Raw genomic sequence first — 21,856 nt, 5'->3', positions numbered from 1 at the left:
TCGTCTTTTTACCAACTTGATCATCTGCTACCTACACTATTTCATCTCTCAAAGCTACCCATTCTTCTTCTACTGTATTTCTTTCCCCCATTCTTGTCAATTGTTCCCTAATGCTCTCGCTGAAGCTCTCTATTACCACTGGTTCTTTCAGTTTATCCAGGTCCCATCTTCTCAAATTCCCACCTTTTTACAGTTTCTTCAGTTTTAATCTACAGTTCATAACCAATAGATTGTGGTCAGAGTCCACATCTGCCCCTGGAAATGTCTTACAATTTAAAACCTGGTTCCTGAATCTCTGTCTTACCATTATATAATCTATTTGATACTTTCTAGTATCTCCAGGCTTCTTCCATGTATACAACCTTCTTTCAGGATTCTTGAACCAAGTGTTAGCTATGATTAAGTTATGCTCTGTGCGACATTCCACCAGGCGGCTTCCTCTTTCATTTCTTCCGCCCAATCCATATTCACCTACTACGTTTCCTTCTCTTCCTTTTCCTACTATCGAGTTCCAGTCACCCATGACTATTAAATTTTCGTCTCCCTTCACTATCATTTCACCTATACAACTCAAACAAAGCTTAAGATACCAATAAGCCACAACTAGCAAAACTAACTATTATCAAAACCTACCGACACTAAAGTAACTATAACACATTCCACGATATCCATTTTTGCAAAGTACTAAATATGAACTCCCAACTAGGGTCGAGGCCCCAGTTATGGCCACATTAAGGGAAATTTGAGATACATCACATTTTTACTATAGGAAGAAAGTATACAAATTACTTCAAAAAATCGTATCTATTGCTTCAAAGTCTACACATTACAACCATGTAAAAACAAATATTCTAAGTTGTATAACAAAAGCAGAAAAAAAATATTGAAAAATAAATGGCGCATTTTCCCGGTTTTGGCCATGTAAACCCTACCTATGGCCAGTTGTTTCCCCACTTATGGCCACTTCATATTATAATAAAACTATGACTAAAATAACTGTTAATCCATGTGCCAGAAGGTAATTTGTGCTTTATAAAAGTATATAAGACAACAAACATACATCAAATAGGTAAAAGGTACAGCAACTGAATGAACAGAAAAAAAAATCATTAGGCAAAGTATTGTCCCAGTAATTACTTAAATCAACTTCCAGACAAGTTTATTTCATACGAATATCAATGGAACCAGGAAACTTTGTTTTTAATGAACGTCCTTCTTGCATCAAGACTGGATCTGGCAGTTTCCCTATAATATCTTCACCCGTTCTAGTCGAAACATCATTTTCAATGTATTCAAAACAAGTTTTCTGAACATTAGAACTTTTTAGGCACTGAATTTCATATTCAGAATCAGAAAGCACTTTCAAAATTACAGATACATACTTAAAAATTGCAGGTCTTGTTGTTCTATTTCCTGTTAAACTAAATTTTCCCAAAATAAAGTCCCCTACTTTCAAATTCTCACTCGAAGATAGTTTCACATTTTCTGGTATATCATCTTCATCTCCTTCTACGTAGTCATCTAAACTGCTTCCACTGTCCGTCCGTTCTTCTTTCTCGGAAGAACTTGTCGGCCTATCACTTAACTCTTGTCTGTTTCTTGTTTTCCCCTTTTTTACAAGAAGATAATGCCAAGTGCTGCTCTTTGGACTTTAACTCCTCCATAGCTTTTCTCTTCCTTTTTTCCTGCTCCTTCTCTTTTTCCTTTAGTTCATGATATTCCACCCACTTGTCACTAGTCACAACAGTGGGTGGGTGTTCTTTCTTTCTTTTTGTGCCTCGTTCTTTGGGTTTTGGCCAAGTGATGACACCTTCAAAAACTGTCGCTAATGATTTTGGTGGTGTCACTTGGATACACACTGAAGATGGACTATGGTTGGAAGTTGGAGTACCTGAATTATGTGAAATACTATTGTGGGTTGTTGATATATCTGCAGGAATAAGACTGTTGGTGGGTGTTGAAGGAATATCTGTATTTTGTAAAATGCTGCTGTGTGTTGAATATATGTCAATATTGATGAAGGAGCGCAGGAGAGCTTCTGTTAAGTTTGGAAGGTAGGAGACGAGGTATTGGCAGAAGTAAAGCTGTGAGGACGGGGCGTGAGTCGTGCTTGGGTAGCTCAGTTGCTAGAGCACTTGCCCGCGAAAGGCAAAGGTCCTGAGTTCAAGTCTCGGTCTGCCACCCAGTTTTAATCTGCCAGGAAGTTTCAATCCGGTATGTATTTATATAAAAATACCAAAATTCTTTTAATAAGCCTATTTAAATAAAATTAGCCTAGTGTAACGTAGGACAGAACATCAATATTGACATTTTTGTATTAGTTTTTAGAAGTGGCCAAAACAGGATACATACATGTCTCCACTTATGGCCACATGCGTGGCCATAACCCGGAACCAGGGCTAAATATGGATCTGTTAATGGCCACATACTTTTGATAACATGTTTTTAGTCTGAGCCATATAAAACTAAACAGAAATGAAAATATGATGTCTTATCTTACCTCTGAAAAGATTAAGTTTCTTCTGATGTTTTATTTAAACATGTAAAATACAAAAAAACAGATCATGTGTTGCTTAAAAAAAAACTTCTGCAAAACCCAGCTTCTTCAACACTGATCATTTCACAAAATGGTGTCTCCAAACAAAAACAGACAAAAGAATGATTATGTAGACAAATGAATAGAGCCTTTCACAAAGTTTATTATAATCTATGGTAGAACTGGCTGGTATTCCAGAGAAGCTTAAAAATTAACCTTTGACACCGAGGTGGCCATAAGTGGGGTAGTGGCCAAAACTAGAGCCTTCACCCTACCAATGTAAACCATAAAGTCATAACAACCACTCCAACATAAACTTTAATACACACACCTCAAATAAAATTATGAACATGCACAACGTAACAGAGTCATGTTACAAGTCGAATCGAAGCAAATAGTTGACTCATAGTACTGGTAGGCCTAATTCTCAGTAGTTTATTTATCCATTAATCAAACAATGCAATGATATTAAACATGTCATGTTCCTCCAGAAACACTGAATGAACACTATTATTGGAAACAGTTCCACACATGCAACTTAAAACAGATAAATAAAAGTTTGAAATCATCACAGCACACGGTACAAAGGAAACCAATATGTAACCAACAATGTTTAGTCTCTGCTTAATACAAGTGGTGAATTCGAAAGTCTACTAAATAGGGGAGAATGGGGATATTTGAGCCACATTTTCGTTTCTTAATTATTTTAATTTTTTGCTATATGCCTAAACAAAAGCAACACTGTTATGATAAACCTTGCATTTTGTCACTAAATCATGTATTTCAAAAACACGAATAGAAAAATATGTAACCATGAAGAAATTAAAATGCTTCACATTATGGCTCAGGGATCCCAATGATAGAGATAGCTGAGCTGAAAAATAAGATACTTAAATCACAATTCGATTCCCAAAACAGTGTTTAAAAAAAAAAAAAACTCATAGTAACAACATTATGATGTTAAGAATTTAAACTCCAAGAAACAAAGTCCTTAAAAATTATTTATGAGAGAGAATCTAGTTACACAATGATTTCTGGTATTGATGATGGCAGGCTGAAGAATCATTTTTATTTTACCAACAATAGTGGTGCCTCCATTTGGAATCCTCCAATTTAAGCATAGTCTGCAGTTCTTGCACATTTCACACACATTCATTCATTTCTCACCTATATTAATAACTTTTCCAACATATTGGCTAACATTATTTCCCCCTCTATTTTTACCAACAACCCATCATTAATGCTTGGCTTCCTGTCCACAACTGCATCTTCACTGTCACTCTGATCATTCTGTGTCATGGATGAGCTCATGCTTTCAGTTGAATAATTGTCAGATTTTTATCAGATATCTTCATTTTGGTTATCTGTGGGAGATTCTGTGCCTTGGACATTCGTTGTTTTTGTGCAGGTCAATGTTTGTTGACTTTTCCTGTTTGTTTTTACGTTTTTCTGCTCTTTCCAGAAGAAATTTCTCAATTTGTAGCTTTTTTGGAGTAGACTTCAAAATTGACGATTTAGCTCTTTTCCTATCACCTTTAACCAAATGAGACAAAGCTTTAGAGTTTCTGTCGAAACAACACCTTCACTTGTTAAGGTCTCTGGACAGAACTTCAATGTAGAACTTAAAGCAACAGCAGGCATAAGCCCACTCTCACCAGTGTCCATCTGCTCAATATCTTTTCGGTTATTTAAAGAAGTGCCAGTACATGCTGTGGCAGCGTTCACAGCATAAATTTACTAGCATAGTACAATGATGTACTGCAGGAATGCGCACCAGCTTGTGCCACATTCGTGTATTAATGAGATGCCATTTTGAGTGTGACAGTGATACGGAGCAGTGGAGAGCACAGCATCATGGCTTTGCTGTTGAAAGTTATTTTGAGAATAACAACTCTGTTATTGCTACCCACCGTCTATTTCGGCAACATTTCAACTCGGGACGTCACTGGAAAGTTCCCGACGGATGGACCATCGCGAGGTGCATTTCGAACAACAGGTTCTGCTTGCAATGGCAAACTGGGAAGAAGTGAAAGAACTGGGCAGAAACCAGAAGCTGTGGAAAATGTTCGTGCTCCAGTATTGCATAGCCCAAAAAGATCTGCTCACTGCCGTGCACAAACTGTGCATACACTCGATCGCTCGTTCGGGAGAATACTGCACAGAGATCTCCATTTTCACCCATATAAGCTGCAGATTGTTCAGGAAATTAGGCCTCGCGATTGGGTTTCACGCGAAACGTCCTGCTTAACCGTTCACGATCTCCTTCGCCAAAATCCACAAATGTTGCACACCATCCTGATGTCAGATGAAGCTCATTTCAAGTTATGTGGTTCAGTGAATAAACAGAATATGTGTTATTGGAGTGATGTAAACCCTCACAAACTGTACATCGAGCCCTTGCACAGTTCTCGTGTCACAGTGTTGTGTGGAGTTGCTTCTTTGGGATTATTGGCCCTTACTTCTTTGTGGATGACAGTGGTGTGGCTGTAACTGTCACCATTGAATGCTACCTTAAGATACTGCAAGACTTCAATCTTCCTCAATTAGGTATGGCTGACTGGGATGTGGAACAATTGCGGTTTCAACCAGATGGAGCGACCTCGCATATAGCCAGAATTTGCACAGATTTCTCGTGACAGACATTTCCCGGTAGAGTAATTTTCCATTTCGGTGACATTTCCTGGCCACATCACTCACCTGACCTTTCGTGTGCCGACTTTTTCCTTTGGGGCTACCTGAAGCAAGAAATGTTTCAAAGGTTGTGCCACGATTCCCTAGGATCACATCAGAACTGCCGTCAGCGATGTTCCAGGGAATACATTACGCCGAGTTGAGGAAAGCTTCCGACGCCACCTGGATGAGTGTGTTGTGCAAAGGGAGCATCATTTGACAGGAGTCACATTCAAAAAGTAATCCACGCAATGGACATTGACTTACACATATCATTAACTATCAATTGACATAAGAGGTAATAAATAAATTACAGTTACTGCCTGATGGTGTGTTTTTAATAACCTTCGATGAAGGCTGCCACACCCTGAACTTTTCACAGGGACATGTGACTGTCAGTGCCCTAGCTTTTACAAACATGTTTTTGTAATAACAGTTTTATAAAACTGCTTATAAGAAAAAATATTTTCCCTACAAAATGTACCTACAAGCGTAATTTTAGTACACGGATTGTTGTGCCATGACTCAACTATCCCTAACCTGCATATCATTAGTATCCTTATCTTCACCATTTTTCTTCCACATAATGTATTCACCTAATCAAACTGTTATAGAACAAAAATAAGGTTCAAACTGCAATCATTTCATCATTAAGTTTATTTTGGTTAAACTAAGTGATGTGGCACAGTTGTTTGCATGTCAGACTCATATTCAGGAGGATGATGGTTCAAATCCACTTCTGGCCATCCAGATTTAGGTTTTCCACGATTCCCCTAAATTGCTCCAGGCAAATGCTGGGATACCTCCTTCGAAAGGGCACAGCAGATTTCCTTCCCCACCCTTGACACCGTATGAGCTTGTGCTTAGTCTCTAATGACCTCGTTCTCAACGGGATGTTAAACACGGTCTTCTTTCCTTTTCTTTTGGTTAAACATAAAAAATTGCACCAAACAAAAATTGGATATCAGTTATCTAATTATTTACTGCAGATTATTTGCTGCAGACGTCAAAAACCGTAGACAGCATAACTTCTACCTTGCTCCATGACAACTGATGGTTTTTCCTTTGTAAAATGCTAATGAAAACAAACCAGTGATTCCACTTGGGGAAAAATAAATTGACCTACAGATGAGAAAACACGTGTGGCTCAAGTATCCCCATTCTCCCCTACTAATGCACATCAGAACAATGGCTTAAATCAGATCTAATTCAGTTTACACCATTACCAACCAATAAAAGGATGGAAAATCTCTTAGTCAGCTGGCACTGATGGCATTCCAGTAAAAATTCTGAAGAAATGTGAGCATGGTATAAAAACATCATCAAAATTCTTGTCCGAGTCAGTTTTCCCTTCAGGCACTTTCCCTGATGCTTCAAAAACACAAAAAATCATTCCCATGTACACGAAAGTGAGGGGGGTGGAGATGGGGGGGAGGGGGAGTTGAGATTGACATGAACAACTACAGGCCAATTATTTTATGTAGTGCATCGAGACTTATTTTTAGATATCTAAAGGGCAGTGATCAAAAGTGCAAAGCAACCAGTGAAGTTCTGGTACTGTCAAATGTGGGTACAATCAAATTTGGTGCCCTCACCCAGGCTCCATTATGAAGCACCTTCTCTTCCTACTCTACATTCATGATGTCAGTACATATTAAGATGCCAACAACACTTGAGTTCTACCAAAATTTGAGAACAGCAATGAAGTGCAGGCGCCTGTAAACTGTGTAATCACGCAATTCAGCTGCTAGGCATACCATAGTCAATTAATTATAAATAACAATAAGAGTGTTGCAACAAATTTTCATATCCAACAAAATAAGAATCCACACAAACTGTTTTCCTAACGAATGTCGTGCAAAGTTGCCCAATAACAACATTCTTGTGTGTGGCTTTAAGACAACCCATACTCTGATAAAATTACTTGATGATTGACAGTCTGCAGTGGCAGGGGCAGTGTTGCTGCACTGAAGCCACTAATTCTTCAAGAAATGCTTTATGTACTACAAAACAGGGAACTCAGTACGCACATGGCATTTTGAAAAAGAACTCCAACTGCATGGCAGATGGTACCTACCACTTGACTTGCTGAAACGTCAAGAACAAAGCAATTTCACTCAAAGTATATAGCATTTAGGTAAATTATTCACATGTACCATAATCTGCATATGTAGGCATTGTTTAGTTTTGCATATTAACACAACCGATGTGTGCTTTCGCATGTCGAAAGACTGAGTAAGGAATTGTTTATGTTTATTTCCATTTATTAGCCGTTTAAGATAAAACATCCTTCTATGTTGCAAATAATAAAAATTTTATGTTGTTGGAAGTGCCTTACATTCATACAAAAAATAAAATATAAGGTTACTGGGCTTTGATAGATCAAACACATTGCCTTATTACTTAGAGTATTATGAAATGCAAGTTCTTCTTGAGGAAATTTACACTTCATGTCCGAAAAACATTAAAATGTTATTTAAAGGGGTATCTTTCGCCAAGTGGTGGTAGTGGAACGGGGAGGCTGAATGCAAAATCTCGTCATTAAAGTCTGTTATTTCTAATTATTTATTTAAATTAGTAAAATCATGATTTAGGGTGTGAATTATTTACGTTCTGATCTACATTACCAGCCCAACAATATAGGAGAGGCAGGGGGCCGGCACAAGTCTTTCAACATACTGTAAATTTCCTGCTCATGATTACTAAATAACGAAAACAATGGAGCAGCAAGCATTCAATGAAAAATCGGAACTTACAGTGAACACAACGGGGCTGTAAAGTAGCCATTTATTGTGTCTATTATCGTTGTATAAATTTCTTTAACCATAAGACTGTAACCTAAATACACGTGCTCTGATAATGACATCCGGTGTATGTCTTATCTCTTTACCATATCATGGTACTTCTTAACACTCTGCATGTTACTTTTACAAAAAGATTGCAACGGATCAAAGTGTTTCTCATACAAATCTAATCAACTGTCATAGAACGTTGTCAACACTGCGCTATCTCCGCCGTCTACTTTTATTGTTGATGCAACTCTGAATGCCATATTTTTCTCGGAACTGGTGAGATTTACATAATGACAATAGGCAACTTTAGTTTAACTATAAATACAAATTTAAAATAATTTATAGGTTCGCTTCTACGAAAGAAGTGAAGAAAAATTCCTTAGTGTTTTCTATACAGAACTGTCAAAATTTCACAATCAAAACACAAAATCCAACAATAACTGTCAAACTTGACCAAAGAAAACACTAACCTATAACAATAACTGTAAAAACTGTTCAAAGAAAATAACTAACCTAAAAAACACTGATCTCGAAATACCACTTCCGTCTACTGATATCCTATCAGCTGATAGTTGACCATACTGTCACACAACATCAGTTGTTTATCTCGCTTCGAAAAAGATGATGAAATTTTGCACGGGAAGCACTAGAATGTTGGTATTAATTTTCGAGCACACCATTATGCCAGAAGCTGCCAGATAATCCCCTGTCACTGCTAACAACACGAAACCACGCACTTCATATTTGCTCTCCCCGTATCTCCTGCTACAATAACATCACGGATCGCGCAATCACACCAGTGATTATATAAGTTGCCACTGGGGCCAACTGTTTCCACAGAAGCGATACTTCATTAGCTAGTAGTATCTTTTAAAAGCTTTGACACTCTTTAGCATTGTTACTATCTTCACAGTCTTCATCTTGGCGTGGCGATTTAACTTAATCTGTTTAAAAGCAACGATATTTCTTTTTTTTTCGCAATGTTTCAAAATTTCAATTTGTGGTCGTTCTGACCCGTGTTGCAACGAATAGTTTAAAAGTAAACAACATTCTTATGCACAGAAAAGAGCCATTTTATTCACAGCATTGTTGTTAATTGTTTAGTAAAAGAACATTGCAGTTACTGTAACCGCTGAGAGTCAGTTGTTACGCAGTCAAGGTTTATATGGAGGATGCTAAGTTGACCGGACTTGGATACGATGTGACGTCAATGAGTCGTATGAATAAATCAGAGAATATACTTTATACTCAGATGTTCGGAGAAAGTTCTCTGGTTGGCATGAATAAAGCGAGTCTGAGAATACACTTAACCCGAGTATGTTCTCAGTGTGGGTTGAAGGGTGGGGGAAGTTGCTCAAAGCAAAGTATATTCTCCTATTTCGTATGAATAAAGCCAAAGAAGTTTCTCACAAGCGGAGAACATTCTCTGTTTTTGTGAGTGAGCTCCATAGCATACTTCGAGCTGAGTGAGTTGTGTTGTGATTAAGCGTTACCGAGTGTTTTTAGCGAAAATGGCGGAATTTATGTTTCTTGAAAGGCAAAAAAGGATATACGTAGAACGCAGGAACACAGAAGAAAGGAACTGTAGAAGTTTGTATAGATTTAACAGTCAAAACTTTAATTGGCTGGCGAATCACTTTCTTCCGGAAAATCACGAAAGAAGAGGAGGCGCCCTTTCCAATGAATGCAAAATGAAAATATTTTTGCGCTATTTAGCGGATCCAGGCTTTCAGATAGATGTAGGAGAAGATTTGGGAGTACACCAGACTTCAGTATCACTAACATTTTCGTATGTTCTGCAACAGGTCAACAGGAAAGCACCGTTGTGGATCAGATTTCCGAGAAATATTAACGAACAAGAAACAGCGAAAGTTAAATGGCAATCGAGATACAAGTTTCCATGTGCGGTAGGGGCCCTAGACTGCACTCACATACCCATAATGAAATGTTCTTCACATGGAGACGAATACGTCAATCGAAAGGGCTTCCCATCTATAGACGTGTAGGCCGACGCGTGACAACAGTGAAATGTTTACGAGTGTTGATGCTTCATGGCCAGGGTCTGTACATGACGCTAGGATATGGAGAAACTACGTTGTCTATCGTATATTGCGTGAGAACCAGTGCAACGCCCTAATTTTAGGAGACTAAGGATATGGCATTGCACCGTGGTTAATGACACCATTTCAAAATCCAGGAACACCTGATGAGAGGGCATACAACAGACTTCACTCTAAGGAAAGGGTGATAATCGAACGCTGCTTTGGACAGGTGAAAAGGCGTTTCCCAATTCTGCAAAATAAAATAAGGCTTGCCCAAACAAAAATCCCCAGTGTGATACTAGCCTGTTTTGTTTTGCACAACGTAGCAAAACAAGTAGGGGATGAGGATTTTGAGGCACCTAGTGATGACGACAACAATCTTCCAGTACTGGGAGAAGAGGAAGCAGCAAATGTACGTGTACGTGGAACAAATAGGAGACGGGAAATTATAAATGTAATACGACAACTGTAATGTATGGGTGTCTGCCCAAACATTGAATAATTAAACCCAATTTGATATTTTTTGTAATTACAGTAATTATTCCCTCATGAAAATAAAGCACAGTGTTCTTATGTTACGTAATAAAATGCTGTTTAGTGTTGTTTTTTTCATTCTCTATCATCGATTTTACTTTCAACAAAAATCGTTTGACACGTAACTATTCAAACTGAAACAGAGATACTACTGTAAACAGCTTTGGACACAACAGGTTAACATGAACTGCTGGAACCTTAATGTAATTTCTGTACTGTAACTTCAGCAGATTGATGGCACAAGTTTTTATTTTACTTTACCAAAATTCTTCCAAGGATGTGGTGAAGGTATTTGCCACATGCTACAGTGAATAAGTGCACAACTGTCTAACCTACAGCATTTAAAATACAAACAAATTACTCTTTTTGCTTTACTTTACCAGAAATTGTTTCAAGGATGTGGTGAAGATATTTGCCAGGTGCTACAGTAAATAAAGTGCACAACTGTCTAACCTGCAGCATTTAAAATACAAACAAGTTACCGTTTTTGCTTTACTGTACCAAAAATTAGTGGTGAAGGTATTTGCCAGATGCTATAGTAAATAAGTGCACAACTGTCTAACCTGCAACTTTTAAAATACAAACAAGTTACTCTCTTTGCTTTACTTTACCAGAAATTGTTTCAAGGATGTGGTGAAGATATTTGCCAGGTGCTACAGTAAATAAGAGCACAACTGTCTTACCTGCAGCATTTAAAATAGAAACAATTTACTCTTTTTGCTTTACTGTACCAAAAATTAGTGGTGAAGGTATTTGCCAGATGCTACAGTAAAACAAGTTACTCTTTTTGCTTTACTTCACCAGAAATCGTTTCAATGATGGGGTGAAGATACTGGCCAGACACAACGATATAAGTGCATACACTTTTTTAACATTTCAGATTGGATTATATTACTCTTATTGTTTCATTGAAAAGACATTTGTACTGAATAATTTTTGTAAGAGTATATGGAATTTGGTAAATGAGGAATGAAAATGAACATTCACTTTAAAAAGATGTTTTTATTAATAAAATTCGTTATGTAAATAAGACACTACACAATTTGTTTTATTGTTTATCTTCTTCGCGCATCAATTTCTGCTGCTTTCGTTTGAGTATGTCCAATTGATACAATAGCACCAGCCCTTGCAGCTCTGGAGTAGGCAAATTACGTGTCTCATCTGTTTCCATGCTTTATCTCCGACGTTTATGCACACTCTCATGCCCCGAAGCAGGCGATTGTGAAGGTATGACGACTTCGGGGCCCACGAGATCCATATGGTCGGCTGGAACAATTAATGGTAGCTGCAAAATTGACTCTTGTTCATACATGCAGTCTGTGTCAGCTACCTCCGAATTCCTTGGTGAAGTGATGACAAAGATGGAACCACCACCTGCTGCACAAGCTCCTAATGAAAATTAAAAAAAAAGTAATAGTAGTGTGTCGGGATTCAGTTTCTAGTTAGTAAATATACCAAACAGGTTTACGCAGAAATGTGGGAGAGGTTCGTCCAATTTCATGCATAGTACACTGTGATACTTTTACTAAAAAGTGGTGATATAGTAGACGAAATTTACCAAACATTGTTTCATTTTCACATGTTAAAAATAGGTATTTGTCTGAATCACAATTTCAAAGCATTAAGCGCGTAATTAAAAAATCGGAAAGTATGGGACTTAACAGGAACTCTGTGGATAGTTGGGTTGCAGTCATTTCCGTCCAAAAACTTTAAAAATATCTGCTCCCAATTTTTCAGGGAAATCTTAATGTTTCCCGTCTTATTCACATCCGTTTTCACCTTGATACGGGATTTCATGTTGTGCAGTTTCTTCATTATCTGCCCGTCCGTTATTTCTTTCCCGAAATTAACCATATAATGGTGTTGTATTTCTTTAATACAATCCGCTTTCTCTCTTCTTGCGGCCGGAGTTTGTGATTTACTGATGATTGCGGGGTAATCTTTAATAATGTTGACAAAAGCTAATTCTGAGTCTTCCATTTCGGCACAGAAATAACTTGAGAAAACTTTCGCTAACACAAAACACACGCAAACGAAACAAACTGAGAACCAAAGATGTTGGATTTTAATCTCTTTGCTGAGAACTTACTCAGTAAGGAGGGGATGTAGAGAGAAAGTACTCCAGGATCAGAGATTATGCTTCCTAGTTTTTATTCATACGAAACTGAGAACTTTCTTTGAGAATGTTCTTTTGCTCTGAGTATCAACTCTGGAGAATGTTCTCGTTTTTATTCATACAACCCAATATGACGTAAACACGCTACATCGAAAACGATAGAAACCGTATATCGACTATTCGACTTTTGTGAACTTTCGAGAGATTGTGACAGGGTAGCGCTGTGCTCTGCGCCGTTCGTTTAAATGTGTTTCGCGTTCCTTGCGTTTAAATCGTGTATTGTACTTTGTTTGTGTCCTGTCGTTGTTTTTCGTTTGCTAGTCTCTAATTATGTGTTCAGCATTCGAGAGACTAATGAGAGTGTAGCGACGCTGCAGCGCGCTAATTCAAGCTCGCCCGTGTGTGTGTGTGCTGTGCGCGTGTGTCAGTGCAGTGGTGTGCGGTCGCAATTACTTTACGCGACGTTGGTGTAGTTCCGCGCCCAGCCTCTAGAGGCGCTGTGTTTTCTATCTTTTATATACGTTCGGTTTATTGTTATTATTCCTTGTTTTTTTGAGTGAGTAGTAGTTCCTTGCCTCCTGACTTGTGTGGACGAGTACTGTTTCCTCTCCTAATTACGGAAGTTTTCCGAGGATTAAGGATACTCTGTATAGGCCGGAAGCGAATTTTATAGCTCCGATCTGTCCATGCATGCCGGGCGTCGCAAGATACGCGCTCGCAATAAAGTTATTGTTACTCAACTGAAGGTCTTCATTTTTCCGAATCACGTTAAGCAAAGGTCGGACAGCCACCAGTTTAGCTGTACCCGACAAGTGGTGACCCCGACGTGATCCAAGCAGAGACCGACGTGATTAAGAAGAAGCAGCCGTGAGCTACGTAAGTAACGAGCACATAATGACCGAACAGCAGGCCGTCTCCAGGATTGCAGTCCGTTTGCCGCCGTTCTGGCCCGACAACCCGGTACTCTGGTTCGCGCAGGCAGAGGCAAGTTTTAGCTGCGCTGGAATAACGGTCGAAGCAACTAAATTTGCGCTGATTGTGAGCCAACTCGACCAACGTTATGCAGCCAAGGTGCAGGACATAATCACAGCACCGCCCGAGGCTGGAGCTTATGCCAGGCTAAAATCAGAGATGATTCGACGGGTGGCCGCGTCACAAGAGGACCGGATACGTCAGGTTCTGACACAGGAAGAAACTGGCGTCAGGAAGCCTTCTCAATACCTGCGACATCTACGCAGCAAAGTTGACACCATTACTGTGCCAGACAGTCTGCTCAGAACACTGTGGAGCAGTAGGTTGCCGCCGCAAATAAAAGCCATAATCGCCTCACAAACGGACATGCCGCTGGATGACGTGGCGCAGCTAGCAGACCGGATTCAGGACGCGATCACACCGGCTCCGGTCAGCGCAGTCGCGGCGTTGGACAACAGTGCAAACAGTACCGCGTCTGTAGCACGAGCCGACCATGATTCTCTCGCTGCCAAGGTTGAGCTTTTGTGCGCCCAGGTCAGTGCGCTGCTGGCACGTGACGACGACAATAATAGAAGAAGCCGATACAGACGGCGGCGTTCGAGAAGCAGATCTTCCGGCGGTACTACCACTCCGCAAGGCGAGGTACCGTTGTGCTGGTACCACCGACGATTCGGCGATCAGGCAAGGAAGTGCACATCGCCATGCTCGCACCCAAACGCCACCGGCGGTCGACAATAGGCGCAACCGACTGCCAGTTATCCTCCAAGCGCCTGTTCGTTACCGATAGGAGTTCCGGCGTTAAGTTTTTAATAGACACGGGGTCGGACCTGAGTATCATACCACGAACAGCCATACATCGTTGCCGGCCGCCAACTGCCTTCCGTCTGACGGCTGCCAACAATTCTTCCATCGCAACATATGGCACACAGAGGATGGAGCTTAATCTCGGCCTACGTCGCGCGTACGGGTGGAATTTTACAGTGGCTGACGTCACGGAGGCGATCGTCGGGGCTGATCTTCTCGCACACTACCACCTGCTGCCGTACGTCGCGAACGCACGCTTGGTAGACAGCGTCACTGGCTTAGCAGTCACGGGTTTCCGTCGCGACACCGCAACGCACAGTGCCAAGTTGGTCCATGCTACGGAGGGTGAGTACACTGAATTACTGCTTAACTATCCGAACTTGACCAGGCCACCCGGCGCTCCCAGGTTCATACCACATGACACGGTGCATCACATTCAAACGACGGATGGTCCCCCAGTAGCATGCCGACCTAGGCGTCTCGCTCCGGACCGATTGAAGATAGCGAAGGCAGAATTTGACGCCATGATTCGCGAGGGCATAATGCGGCCATCTAAGAGCCCGTGGTCCTCCGCATTACATCTTGTTCCGAAGAAGGGTGGAGCTTGGCGCCCATGGGGTGACTACCGTGCGCTTAACGCGCGAACAGTGCCGGACAGATATCCCGTTCCGTTACTGAGGGATTATAATCACGCTTTACATGGTGCCACGGTGTTCACAGTTCTGGACTGCGCTAAAGCGTATACACAGATTCCGGTGGCCAATGACGACATTCCAAAGACTGCAATAATAACGCCTTTCGGTTTATTTGAAAGCAAATTTATGACTTTCGGTTTACGCAGTGCCGCTCAGACCTGGCAAAGGTTTATAGACTCGGTTCTCCAGGGGCTGCCGTTCTGTTTCGCCTACCTGGACGATGTGTTAGTGTTCTCTGCTGACCACGATCGACACCGACAACATCTGCGAGAGATTTTCGAGCGGTTGGAGCGTTACGGTGTCGTCTTGAACGTGGACAAGTGTGTTTTTGGGCAGTCAGAGGTGACATTTCTTGGCCATAAGATTTCTGCTGAAGGCTCTCTTCCTCTGTCCGAGAAGGTGGACGCTATCTTGCAGCTACCCCGACCAACTACGATCAAAGAATTACGTCGTTTTTTGGGGATGCTCAATTTTTATCGACGACACCTTCCTCACGCTGCGGAGCTGCAGGAACCTTTGACGGCGGCATTATCGGGCCCCAAAGTAAATAGCAAGTCTCTGATACAGTGGACAGAGGACATGTGTTCTGCGTTCGAGGCAACAAAGAGGAGCATGGCCGACGCGGCGCTTCTCGCACACCCACGGCTCGACGCGCCATTAGCAATTGTCGCAGATGCGAGCCAGACGGCGATCGGTGCCGCGTTACAACAATGGTCCGACAACGCATGGCAGCCACTGGCGTGTTATTCCCACAAGCTTTCGCCTGCACAGAGAAAATGGAGCACATATGACCGTGAGCTCCTGGCAGTATACCAGGCAGTGAAATATTTTCGCCCCCAAGTGGAAGCGCGAACTTTCATGATATATACAGACCACAAGCCACTCACGTTCGCCTTCCGTCGGAATAGTGTCAACTGCTCTCCCCGTCAATTTCATCACCTTGAGTTCGTGGCCCAGTTTACTACCGACATTAGACATATTTCTGGGATCGACAACATTGCTGCGGATTGCCTTTCACGGATCAGCAGTGTTTCCAGTACCATAGACTTTCCTGCACTGGCACAGGCACAGAGAGACGACGAAGAACTCCTTGCCTATGTCAAAGACACGGCTTCCGCATTGCAACTGAAACTCGTTGATGTTCCGGGGGTGGATACACAGCTATACTGCGACGTTTCTCGCGGCCGACCTCGTCCCTTTCTGACGCCGGCTTTTAGAAGACAAGCCTTTGTTATAGTACATGGATTGTGCCATCCCGGGGTACGCCCGACATTCCGCCTAGTATCGCAACGTTTCGTGTGGCCAGGCATGCAAAAAGACTGCCGCGAGTGGGTCCAATCTTGTCTTCAGTGCCAACGCTGCAAGATTAACCGCCATGTACACGCACCGATCGGCGATTTTCCGGATACCACCGCCCGCTTTGCCCACGTTCATTTAGATGTAGTCGGACCACTTCCACCTTCGAACGGGCAAAGATATCTGTTTACAATGATCGACCGTTTTACACGTTGGCCGGAGGCAGTGCCGGTGGATAATATCACAGCAGACACATTAGCTTCCGCTTTTGCAATGACTTGGTTGGCAAGATTTGGATGCCCACTACATATTACCACTGACCGCGGACGGCAATTTGAATCAGACCTGTTCTCACAGCTGGCCAAGTTTTGTGGTTACACCCACCATAAGACCACAAGTTATCACCCAGCAAGCAACGGAATGATCGAACGCTGGCACCGTTGTTTGAAGGCCGCGCTGATGTGCCACGAAGAAACCTGGACAACCGCACTACAAGTGGTCTTGTTAGGCTTACGGACGACTTTCAAACCAGACCTGGGGTCGTCAGCGGCAGAACTGGTTTATGGAGAAACACTGCGCCTTCCTGGTGACTTTGTAGACGCTGATGCCACAGAGACAGTGTCTACTGGCCAGCCGGATTTCTTGCGACGATTGAGGGACCATGTATCAAAGATTCGCCCTCCGAAAGCCACACGTCATGGCAAGCCGCCCACTTTCGTGCACCAGGACCTGGAACAATGTCGTCACGTCATGCTACGCACTGAGGGCGTTAAACCGCCTCTACAAGCTCCTTATTCTGGTCCATATGAAGTGCTACGGCGCGGTGCCCACACCATGGATATCCTAGTGAACGGCAAAACTACGAATGTCGCGTTGAATCGGGTTAAACCTGCGTATGTTTTTCCTGACACCCCACTAGCGGCACCTCGTCGCAGGCATTCACCTACCGCTGTTCCAGACACTGACGCCACATCTCCGGCGCCGGCTCTTCAACATCCGCCGCCCAACGCAGCACAACATCCACCTCCTGACGTTGTTCCTCCTCCTCCGACGAGGACGACCCGTTCTGGACGTCGGGTGCACTTTCCGGCGCGGTATCTCGACGCCGACGCTCCGCTTCCGCCCGGGGGGCTGATGTAGCGACGCTGCAGCGCGCTAATTCAAGCTCGCCCGTGTGTGTGTGTGCTGTGCGCGTGTGTCAGTGCAGTGGTGTGCGGTCGCAATTACTTTACGCGACGTTGGTGTAGTTCCGCGCCCAGCCTCTAGAGGCGCTGTGTTTTCTATCTTTTATATACGTTCGGTTTATTGTTATTATTCCTTGTTTTTTTGAGTGAGTAGTAGTTCCTTGCCTCCTGACTTGTGTGGACGAGTACTGTTTCCTCTCCTAATTACGGAAGTTTTCCGAGGATTAAGGATACTCTGTATAGGCCGGAAGCGAATTTTATAGCTCCGATCTGTCCATGCATGCCGGGCGTCGCAAGATACGCGCTCGCAATAAAGTTATTGTTACTCAACTGAAGGTCTTCATTTTTCCGAATCACGTTAAGCAAAGGTCGGACAGCCACCAGTTTAGCTGTACCCGACAAGAGAAAAGCTTACCACCATGGAATGCTTTGACACTATCATACCACCATGGAATGAGACTGCATTCAATCATTTCATGCGTCAGTCAGTACTAGACACTAACCTTTGTTTAAGATTACATTGGGAAATCCACTTCCCCTCCTATTTCATCTCCGGTCGACGATTTTTCTTAAACTATGCCTCATATTTTTCTTTTTAAGTTCGAAATTCAATCATTCTACACATCAGTCATTACTGGACACTAAGGTACCTGTCTCTGCGCTCCGAGTGTAAAATTACTTGGAATTATGGTTGATAAAAGACTATCTTGGGATGGACATATAAATTACTTAGCTAACAAACTTGCACGAGTTCTCTTTCAGCTGTATAAATTAAGGAAAAAAAGTCAGCAAGAGTATGCTGCTACAATCTAATATGTACTGACAAGACCAATTGTATGAAACCATACTAAAATGTTGATAATAAATAAATATTATTTTCGGTGTAAGCATTCAATACAACAATCACACAATCTAATCTGGTCGGGACATAAGAAGACTTCACTTTTTTACGTGGTGTTTTTAAAGCCACGGTCAGAAATATTTCTATTAATATCCAGCTCTTTTATTTTGGCGAAATACATATACGCTGCCACACTGAGCTGTTTTCAGAATCGCACGTGTCAAAACAAACCACTAGCTGACGACAGTTTAGAATCTCGAACGTTCGTAAAAGTCGATAGGTGTGTTAATCGACTAAAGCTTGTATACGGCATAATGACGTCACATCATATCCAGGTTGGGTGAACTTAGCATCCTCCACCTGCAGGTTATATTAGTCTTGCGCATAATAGTTCACGACTGGCAGCGTTGCCAAACCCAGAAGATCAAATTATGGCATTTTGCATTTAAAATTATCATTTTTATCTAAATTGATAATTGATAATCTTAAAAAAACAATAATGGTGATAATATGACGTACACAATATTTGTTTTCAATCGCGAATGGCAAAGTCTTCTCATCTTTTAAAATTTTTATCCATAAGACCTCCTAATTATTAACCAAAACGTCTCTAATCGCGATGCTAAGTACTAAAAATACGTTCAGAACCAGATAAACTCGGAAGTGTCCAAAGCATCACAGATTTTATGCAAGGAAAATTCGCTAACCCCGATCGAAAAGTAGCACTGTGTACGTGATATAATTAAAAATAATAATATAATTAAACTCACCCAAATAAGCATCGTTGTCGAACTCCACATCGGCGAAATCGGCGTCACTATCCCGATGAGATTCCTTCTTCTTAACATACAAGTTCGACGTGTTCATTGATACAATCATTGCACTGGTTGGTTCGAACTGTACACAATTCTTCACACGCTGGGAAGTGAGCATTACTGCGCTGACTGTACCCGAATGTAACTTATTTCTCAATTGTGTCTTCATTAGATTCATTTTTGAAAAGACCCGCTCACAATCAGCACTAGAATGTGGTAAAACTAATATAACTAGCACAAAGATTCCTATTTGGAGGAACTCTTGGTTACCATGAAGGTCCCTAGCGTTCTTTATGAACACCCAAAATTCGTCCACCTCTTTAGACCGTAGATTTTCAGGAAATTCTGCATGTGGCAATGCTCTCCACTGATCATCAATCAATTGCATAAGAATGTTGTCTTTTGGAGAAATCTTCTGAAGCGACTTTATAAGTGGAACAAGCGTTGACGGCCTTGCAGCACTTTTTGACAGTGCTATTTCTGGTGTTAACCAACTCAACATTTTTAGAACAGAGTTGTTGAAATCATACCGCTTTTTTATCTCACAACAAGATACTATAAGAAACTGTTGCACTCTGTAGTAGAAATCAGTCACTTTAGACTTTTGTGAGATGTTTTCAGATTGGCTCATGAAATCCATCACACCTACACCTAAATACATTTGCGTATAAGGCACAAGTTGGGCTGGGTTTGCTGTCAAATCAGTTTTATTGATACAATCAGGAGACATATAGCAGAAAGGATTTCTTTGTACGTTTTGCACATTCTATCATGCAAAGAGCAAATTACTAATTTCTCGCTTTAAAAATATTGATTCAGAGACACAAATTTCGGTAGAATCCACTCGAGAAATATAAAAAATACACGTGCAAAGTTATCCCTGAATGCCTTTGCTGACTGTTCAGTTGCATACAGCCTTTCTTCGTCCCACTTGCAAGTGAAAAATAATTGCAATGCATTCCATTGTTCTAGAATACGTGAAACAACAGTTAACAAAGATAACCATCTTGTTTGAGACGGATGCAGTATCTTGTGAGGTTCGACATTACAAAACTGTTGGAATTCCACAAACTACGCTATTCTTTTTGAACTATGGTTAGAGAATGAATATGTATCCCTTGCTGTGTCTTCACATAGTCGTGGTAATTGTTTGCAAGCCTCACTTGCACATAGATGCAATGAATGACATATACATTTATGTATAAAAATACCAGGAAAATCTCTAATTATTCGACTAACAACAGAATTATCTTTCCCCATCATTGTGTTGCACCCATCCGAAGCAAATTCTACTAAATTTTCAGGAGGAATATTATATACTGACAAGGCTTTACGTACGAGATCGTACAAATGATTAGCGGTGACACCTTCATGAACGGCCTCTCCATTTTTCTCGTCAAACAGCTGTAACAACTGCCAAAATTTAGTATCTATACCGCACACAAATTTTCGTAGCGGAAATGTCGGTAGATTCATCAATTATGAAACTGAACTTTTGTCTCCGTAAAACTTCATTCAGTTCATCCAAATGACATTTACCTATGACATTCTTTATCACCCCTGTGGCCTTTGTTCTACCCAACTGCAAGTTGTCAACTATTTTAGAATCGGGAAAGGCACTTTTAATTACATCCGTTAAGTGATTGGCTGTATAAATAGAGATGTTATGTTCTGCCAAAAATCCACATAGCAATATTTCAGCCCTCTTGCCCTGCTTATCAAATGTATTTTGATTGTGATGATAAGTCAAGTTTCTTTTGTAGAGGTCCGACACATTTAACGGCACTTAAGTGTTTTTTCCCTTTAGCGTGATTTTTCACTACAGTCAACTCAGCACTGAATTCACATCTACAAACTTTACACCGAGCTTTATATGCATCATCACTAGCAGGTTGTAGCCATCCTTGAAAGATAAATCAGTCAACCATTCCTTTCTGAACTTTTGTTTCAAACATTTTATTTTCAACTCACCATGCAGCCTCAATTTCTTCTGAGGGGTCCGTGGAGAATCTACATCACTGTTGTCACTTACCATTATTTATATTTGAATACACTACTACAGTATTTATTAAAAGAACGCCACACTTTCATTTCCCTTAAGAACAAAAGAAAAATATTCTTTTAAGAGTACAAAAACAACTACCTGTGCATTCAAGTCCCAATTTCACCAGCAACTGATGACGACGACCTAGCCCTAATAGCCCATATTGTTGTGAAACAATATTCGTTAGGCCGGTATTACACTATCAAATTTCTTTGTCCAATATCTTCGTCCAATATCTTTGTCAAAGATACTTCATAGTGTAATAGGGGCTTTGTCAAATGTCGCCCAATATTTGATCAAATCTAAGGCCTCGCTGTATATTTGATCAAAGAAACCGCTTGTCTTCTGTTCACTGCAATGTGACATGTTACCACATGGAGCACTAGCATCGCTGCAGCGTTCTGTCGTCTGTAGTGTTTTTATAACCATTGCCCGTAAATACAATTGGTGTGTGCCGACAACTACAAAATTAATAGAGATGTCTGAAGCTGATGAGGCGCTTTACAACGTGAGGC

The 21,856-nt window shown here is 41.2% G+C and overlaps 1 protein-coding gene across 2 annotated transcripts in view; it reads right to left on the bottom strand.

Annotated features, from left to right (window-relative positions):
- Window positions 1–8,812, bottom strand: part of LOC124718874 (protein spindle-F) — a 132,645-nt gene extending 123,833 nt beyond the window's left edge. For both annotated transcript variants that reach the window (XM_047244511.1, XM_047244512.1), the window contains exon 1: window positions 8,512–8,812. The gene's annotated coding sequence lies outside the window, so the exon portion shown is untranslated. The remainder of the gene's footprint in view (window positions 1–8,511) is intronic.
- Between the last annotated feature and the right edge of the window lie 13,044 nt (window positions 8,813–21,856).

The sequence above is a fragment of the Schistocerca piceifrons genome, chromosome 10 (genome assembly GCF_021461385.2).
Source record: "Schistocerca piceifrons isolate TAMUIC-IGC-003096 chromosome 10, iqSchPice1.1, whole genome shotgun sequence".
In the NCBI taxonomy this organism is placed as follows: domain Eukaryota; kingdom Metazoa; phylum Arthropoda; class Insecta; order Orthoptera; family Acrididae; genus Schistocerca; species Schistocerca piceifrons.
This window is presented reverse-complemented; position numbering and strand designations above follow the sequence as displayed.